This window comes from Apium graveolens, chromosome 2, assembly GCF_009905375.1.
Source record: "Apium graveolens cultivar Ventura chromosome 2, ASM990537v1, whole genome shotgun sequence".
NCBI classification, from domain to species: Eukaryota; Viridiplantae; Streptophyta; class Magnoliopsida; order Apiales; family Apiaceae; genus Apium; species Apium graveolens.
The window spans coordinates 193,281,388-193,289,305 of NC_133648.1; the positions used below are offsets into that span (position 1 = coordinate 193,281,388).

Consider the following 7,918-nt stretch of genomic DNA (forward strand, 5'->3'; position numbering starts at 1 on the left):
AATAGATAGCTTGAGGCGCTTTGGAGAATTATTTAGTTCCTCCATTCCAAGAGATTTGAAAGGCATATCCATCTTCCGCTTCCAGGGAGAAGCTTTCAGATATTGTAACTGCTCATCACTTTCATCATCTTCACTATCTGAATTCCCCAACAAGGCCTTTTTTAAGGCATCAGACCTTAGAAATTGATCAAGCTCCGAAGTAACCACAGAATCGACTAACTCCACTTTTAAGCACTCCTCATTTTCCGTAGGGAATTTCATGGTATTGAACACATTGAAAGTTACATCCTGATCCAGTACTCGCATGGTGAGCTCACCCTTCTGCATATTGATCAAGGTTCGGTCAGTAGCCAAGAATGGTCTTCCCAAGATTATTGGAAACTTCTTATCCTCGTCAAAATCAAGAATTACAAAATCGACAGGAAAGATGAGTTTATCAACCTTGACCAAGACATCCTCCACAATGCCTCGTGGATATGTAATAGAACGGTCGGCCAACTGCAAGGTCATATAAGTAGGTTTTGGATCAGGTAACTCCAACTTCTTGAAGATTGATGAGGGAATCAAATTGATGCTAGCTCCCAAGTCGCACAAGAATTTTTCAAATGACACTTTTTTAATGGTGCAAGGAATAGTGAAGCTTCCAGGATCTTTAAACTTCGGAGGCAACTTCTTTTGCAGCACAGCACTACATTCCTCCGTGAGTGCAAAGGTCTCTAAGTCATCAAGCTTCACTTTCCGAGAAAGAATACCTTTCATAAACTTCGCATAACTAGGCATTCCGTTCAAGAGTTTCAGCGAAAGGTATGTTGATATGAAATTTCTTGAACACCTCCAAAAACTTCTCAAACTACTTATCCAACTTTTTCTTCAGTAGCCTCTTAAGAAAAAGAGGTGGAGGATAGATCTGCTTCTCCCCTGTATTACCCTCAGGAGGAGTGTGTTCAACAGTAGTCTTCCTTGGTTCCACTTCAGCTTCCTTTTACACTTCTTTTTCAGCCACAACTTCTTCATCCGAAATTTGAGAGTGTTCGGGATTCGCAACCTTCCCAGACCTCAATGTAATTGCCTTTACCGGCTTCTTAGCTTCCCTCTTTCCAGGCACTTCAGTGTCACTAGGGAGTGTACCAGGTTGACGATTTAGCAAGGCATTGGCAATTTGTCCAATTTAATTTTCCAAGTTTGTAACACCCCCAAATCCGGGGTCGGGGATCCGGGTTGTCACGAGTTCCATTACCCTTAATAACACCCAATCTTAATAAACAATCAACTACTCTGTACTGTGACCCCACAATAAACACACACACCACAAGTTATAGTCTTAGAGATGAATATCCAAAAATAACATGAGTCATTTTATTCCAAAATTTTATGCCATTACACCTTAAAAGGGTTTCTGAATAGATTTACATTTCTTTGCCGTTATTACAATTGATAAAGATACATAAGTTTGGTACATCAAAAGTTGAAAGCCTAGCCCATTGGTAGTTCCTACCTCAGCTACAGCGACATCAATTCCTATAGGAAACTGCGGAATGTTTCCTATCCGCTTGCGAATTGGGAGCTTGGTCCTGTTCATCTTTTCTATCTGTTGTTGTGTGATGAAAGAAGAAAGCAAGGGTGAGCAACAAGCCCACCAAAATAATATGTATAATGATTAACTATATATGAGCATTCTCATAGTACTCATGAAAGTCTTGGTCAAGAAGAAATGAACCAAGCTAATATCTTAACGCGACGAAGTCGCAAAATATTTAGTATATATACATATATACTTTTCAAAATCTTTGAAATCCTCTGCCATGTATAATATACACAGAGTTCCAGTTTATAACTGTATAAAACTATCGTTGCAAGGTGATCTCATATATCTAACCTCGTCTCAACATTTTTGTGAAAATCTCTGTCATGCATAAGATAATCATTAACCAGATATAAGTTGAAAATATGAAGTTACAAGATACTTCAATATGCTTATATCTTTTTCGAATACTACTTGAACTACCACCGTTCAAGTTATAATTAGTTTCAAAAGTTCATCACATAGATGAGACTACAAGACAAGATTTGAATAGATTCAATCTTTGAATATCGTTATAAATAATGAAGTTACGAGATACTTCATTAAGTCCCGATATATATATATATACACCTATATATATATACATTTCATACACTCCTTGAAAACCTCTGTTATGAAAATTATAAACAGAGTTGCAATATCCAATGAATTTGGAAAGGAGAAAACCTTGGCATAAACCTGATATCTTGCTGATCAGGCAAAGATACCAATAAGTAACCTTTTCTACTAGTAGATGGACGAATTCCCCACTTGTCATCACCCTAGCCGCAATAGGACCTTATGCTGGACTGCCACTCAGCCACTTACGCATTTGATGGACTCCCACTGAGCCACTTACACTTTCATGGACGCCCACTGAGCCCATGTTGCTTATGCCGACTCAAATAGATGGACTTACTTCCCGAACGTTGGGTAAGTAATCAATTCATTTATCAAAACAGCAACCTCGTTGCGAATATAAAATACACCACAGAGCCGGATCCTTTAGATTTTTGAACGAGTATTCAAGTCCCCTTCAAAAGGAAGATCTTAAATTTGAAAACGAGTTTTGGGATCCGCTCTAAACTTTAAAAGTCAATTTGAAGACTCGAAAACATTTTTAAGAATGTTTGGAGTACTGCTGATTTATTAAAATAAATCAATCCCAATATATTAGAAAATATCTGAATATTATTATTTAAATAATAATATTCCCAAAAAGGATAATCTCTATAAAATAATCGAAGTAGAAGTGTTAAACTCATACTTGAAATGAATATCAAATAACCAAAGATATACTTATACGAAAGTACTATCTTTATTTGAATAATCGAAAATAAGTTTGATTATCGAAACATTATTCTTTAATAAAATAAAGAATATTAATTAGTAAATAATCGGAGTCATAAGTCCTCAAATGAATATTCAAATAATATTCAATAAGTAGAATAAACAGAGTCATAAGTCCTCGAATGAATATTCAAATAATATTCATTAAATAGAATGAACAGAGTCATAAGTACTCGAATGAATATTCAAATAATATTCATTAAATAGAATGAACAGAGTCATAAGTCCTCGAATGAATATTCAAATAATATTCATTATTTAAAATAAAGTTATCGAATAAACCTTATTCGATTAATAGTTTTGAAAACTATATTAATATATATATATATATAATATACTCGGGAACATTGACTCCCGGTTTTAGAAAATGTTCACCTTTGGGTCCCCTATACTCAGGGTATACGCAACTACTGCTTATCTCTAGCATAGGTATTATGCAACTAATAAGCATTTGAATCAACAGATATATATCAAGATTACGAAACAGACATGCATATATATACCATATCAGCATGCTTCAATATATCGCAAAATTTGCTAATTAACCAACATGCATCTATCACAAGATAATGCATATACATATATACATCACAACAACAGTATAACGGGTAGAAAACTTGCCTGAGTGCTCCCGGATAGACTTAAGCTTAGAGTGGGTCCGATAACCTATGAACAACAACATAAGTCGGAATTAAACCCCGGTCGCTTAAGAAACTAGACTTTAACCAATTAGACTCTAACGCTTGCTTTTGCGCTTAACGATTTACTTACGTCGCTCGAGTACCCTCGGCTCCACCATTTTTAATAAATTAACCATTAAGAATTTTAAAGTGATTCTTTCGCGAGTACCTTACCAACTGCCTAATCCACTTAACATAATTGTTTCATACCCCAATTAGTCATTTAAAGTCCTTAACCAAGGTTTCAAAGTAAGGCGAGGGGTAATGGTTCGGTCGCGAAACGCCGTTACTTAAAACGGTCGTTTCTCCTAAACCGTACATCGGATTCAAACGATCCACATATCAAAACGAAGCTCGTAACATGAACTATCTAATAATGGCAATGGTCAAAACCTAACAGTGAGTTCACGGGTCCTGATTGTTAAGAACAAAACAGTCTTAAAGTAAATCGGACATTACGACGGCTATGTTTACGCGATTACCAAATTTTAAACTACTCCAATCAACCACAAATCAACCAAAAATCAACCCATAACCACCAATACCACCAAACGTCATCCAAACCTTACTAACTCAGTCCATAACCTCATGATTTTTCCAACTTATTCAATCTCAAAAAAGAGCTACTAATTATAATTAAGGTTCATCAACCAACAACCAAGATTTTATAACCCAAAATCATTATAATTCCATCCAAACTCTAAACATACAAGAATCATGCTCTCATGAACTATAACAAACAAAAGCAAACCTAATACTCAAAGTAAAGTTAGGGTTTGGAGGGGTTATACCTTCCTTGGAGAGTGGAGAATCACTTAGGATGCCTTAAATAACCACTAACTATCGTTACTAAGCTTGGATCTTGAAGAAAACATAAGAAAACACAAAGTTAGTTTCTTGAAAACCCTATTCACCAAGAACTTTGATGAATTGATTAGCTATGTTAAACATGGAATCTTGAGCTTAAACTTATGGCTCATCTTAGTTATGAATTATGGAAGCTAAAGAAACAAACATCTTGAATTATGAAGGTGTGTAGCTTGATTTTTGAAATTTTCTCTTTTGCTTTTCATGGAAAAGCCGAGAACAAAGAGTGGGGGAAGAAGAAAATGTTTTTGTTTTGGTTGCTTTTGATTTTTGTGTTTGTTTTGCTTGTTAATTAGGTTGTTACCATGGTAAATATTGTGTGGCTCACAATCATCCAACAACACACTTGCTTGGTCATGCTTATGTCACCATGTGATGTCACCCTCCCTCCTTTGTCCTCTTCTCATTGGTTTGATGACATCATCCCCACTAATCTCTTTGATTAGCTTTTAATTATTTGGCTAATGACCGTTGATCTGTTATACGGTTCGCTTAACTTTCGTTTTCGTTTATCGTTTGAGGGATCATACCCGGGATCTTATTACTTAGGTTTCCTTAACCTTTCTTAAAACATTTTATTCCTTTTTATGATCCCCTCTTAAAATCCATGAATTTAAATCCTATTTATCCTGTTACCTTATACTCACTTCTTTCTGTATCTGGTGGATTTCCGGGAAAAATCAAAGTGTTCGGAATTGGATTCTGACGATCTTTACACACACTTATATACCATACAGAGTACTAATAAAATCTCAGAATATCAATAATAGAACCCCTACATAGTGTGGCATGAAAAGTTTTCCTATTCAGCATAATCTGCAAAATCACTATTCATAAGGGTTTCAAAAATTTCCAAAAATTGGGGTTATTACAAAGGTCTTGATAGAAACCGCTTGGCTCTTGCACATGAGCCTCAACTCCTCCAATTCAGAGTTTTTATTAGACTGATGGAGCTGGAGTTGTTGCCTTGGTGCATATTACGGTTGCTGGAAACCAGAAGGGTTATATTGCTTTGCTGGATGCTGTTGATAAGGCTGTTGAACCGCATTCTGAGAATTGTTCTAACTGAAGTTTGGATAATTGCGATTGTTGGGATGAAAGGTGGCTAGCACAGGCTGCTGCGACCTCTAAAAGTTGCTCACAAACTGAGTTGATTTACTAGAAATAGCACACTGGTCAGTCTCGTGTGCACCAGCACAAAGATCACAGACACTAGTGATCTGATTAACTCCATAATTAACCAAAGAATCCACCTTCATTGTCAAAGTCTTAAGCTGAGCAGCTATAACAGTAGCTGTATCTAACTCCAGAATTCCTGCTACCTTGCCCTGAGATAGTCTCTGAGTAGGATTCCGATATTCATTCGCAGCGATCAGTTCAATCAATTCATAAGCTTCATCATAGCTTTTAGCCCACAAGGCTCTTCCTGATGCTACATCAAGCATGGGTCTAGAAGTAGCACCCAATCCATTATAGAAGTAGTTAATGATCATCCAGTTAGGCATCTCATGATGAGGGCACTTCCTAAGCATCTCCTTATAGCGATCCCAAGCCTCACATAAAGATTCTCCAGATTGCTGAGCAAATTGAGTAAGTGTGTTTTTGATTGCCGGAGTCTTTGCCATATAAAAGAATTTAGTTAAGAACTTTTGAGCAAGATCCTCCCATTTGGTGATAGACCCCGGTGGTAGAGAATGTAACCAGCACTTAGCTTTATCCCGCAGAGAGAATGGGATAAGCCTCAACTTAATAGCATATTCAGAAACTCCATTAAACTTGAAAGTGTCACAGATCTCGATGAAATCTCTGATGTGCATGTTGGGGTCTTCTGTCGAAGAACCCCCAAATTGAACTAAGTTCTGTATCATCTGAATCGTGCTCGACTTGATCTCAAAGGTATTAGCTGAGATGGCTGGTCGAACAATGCTAGACTGAATATCATTAATCTTCGATTGAGAGTAATCCATCAAAGCCTTCGGACTCGCTTCTGGTTCTCCCATTGCAGTAAGTGCTTCTTCTTCAACTTTCTGCTTGGCAAGAACTTCCTCGAAAACGTCCTTAGCTACTACAACTTCTTCCTCAGCTTGATCCAGATTTCTCTTACGAGACCGAGAACGTGTATACATACACGCTCGCTAGAGTACCTGAAACACGATAAGGAAATAAGTAACAATGTTTGAGTCAATGAACTTTAACGACCACTGATGACAAAGACATAAAATAAAAATTAACACCGAGTCCCCGGCAGCGGCGCCAAAATCTTGTTAGGACAAAAATACGCGCTAATATTCACGTAAGTATACATGATCGCAAGTAATATAGAATTAATTCTAGTTCGTTCCCACAGGGACTAGTTTAAGTTAATTTTAATCAATGTACTTATGCAACAATGGTATGGTTATTATCCAATGCTAAGAAGAATAACAAATTGAGATTGTTTATAACTACGATTAACTAAGAGATTATACTAAAGAACATTAACTAAGAGAATAAAGAGAGTTGAATACTATATGACACAAACATGAGATTCTAACTTCATTAAATACTTCATTCAATAGCCTTTTCGTTCTTAAACTTAGCATGCAATCGTGATGACACTAATCGGATAACACAAAACTGATAAATGCCAACTTTCGTTGTACGAATACCATACTACCAGACATCCACAAAAGAGATAGAAGCTGAATAGACACCAATTATATTGAGACCCTGTATATCTATAGAATTTGACAACATAATGGTTTAATGCACAAGTTATCCATCGTGATTACATAGGGCAAGTAAGATGGTTAAAAATACCTACGAATCATGCATAACAATTACATTAACCTATGCTAGCATGGAAAGTTCTAAACCCTAAGGTTCACTTTTGCTTCATTAGAGATTAACACGCTATCATATAATTTCGCGACACTCATAAGATGAATAAGCACAACCAATACTAGGATATCATACTATCACCACACACTAAGGCATCGAAACAAATTAACTAAAGAAATCCATAAATAAATCCGTTAGAACCCCACGATAACGATTAGCCCATAATCAGACTCATCATCAACATAGGTTCCGATGAAAACATGGTATAATAAATGTAGTCTTTATACTGAATAAATAATAAAACCAAGTATGTTACAAAAGAGTATAGGTTCAACAAATAAGGAAACTAGCATCCAAAGTTACAACTTAAAACAAAGAATCACAAGAATAAACTAAAGCGCAGGCGCGCTGACTCTCTGGAGAAAATCCTAACTTCTACTTTTCTTGCTAGTTTGAGTTAGTCTTTTCATGAGCAATCTTCTTGACACATTCCTAACACCATATTAGCATCAAAATAATGCCAAATCACCTGGATATTTTATTTATGCCTGAAATGCAAAAATACTATAAAAACACATCAAATACACAAATAACTCGAGTACAAAACACCAGATCAAGCCTTTGTAGGACATAATAAGTG

General features: G+C 36.2%; 1 non-coding gene across 1 annotated transcript; it reads left to right on the forward strand.

The window, feature by feature from the left end:
* Nucleotides 1-5,961: 5,961 nt before the first annotated feature.
* On the forward strand, nt 5,962-6,068 carry LOC141710298 (small nucleolar RNA R71). Its single transcript, XR_012570825.1, has one exon. It is a non-coding gene; the product is annotated as a small nucleolar RNA R71 (small nucleolar RNA).
* Nucleotides 6,069-7,918: the final 1,850 nt, after the last annotated feature.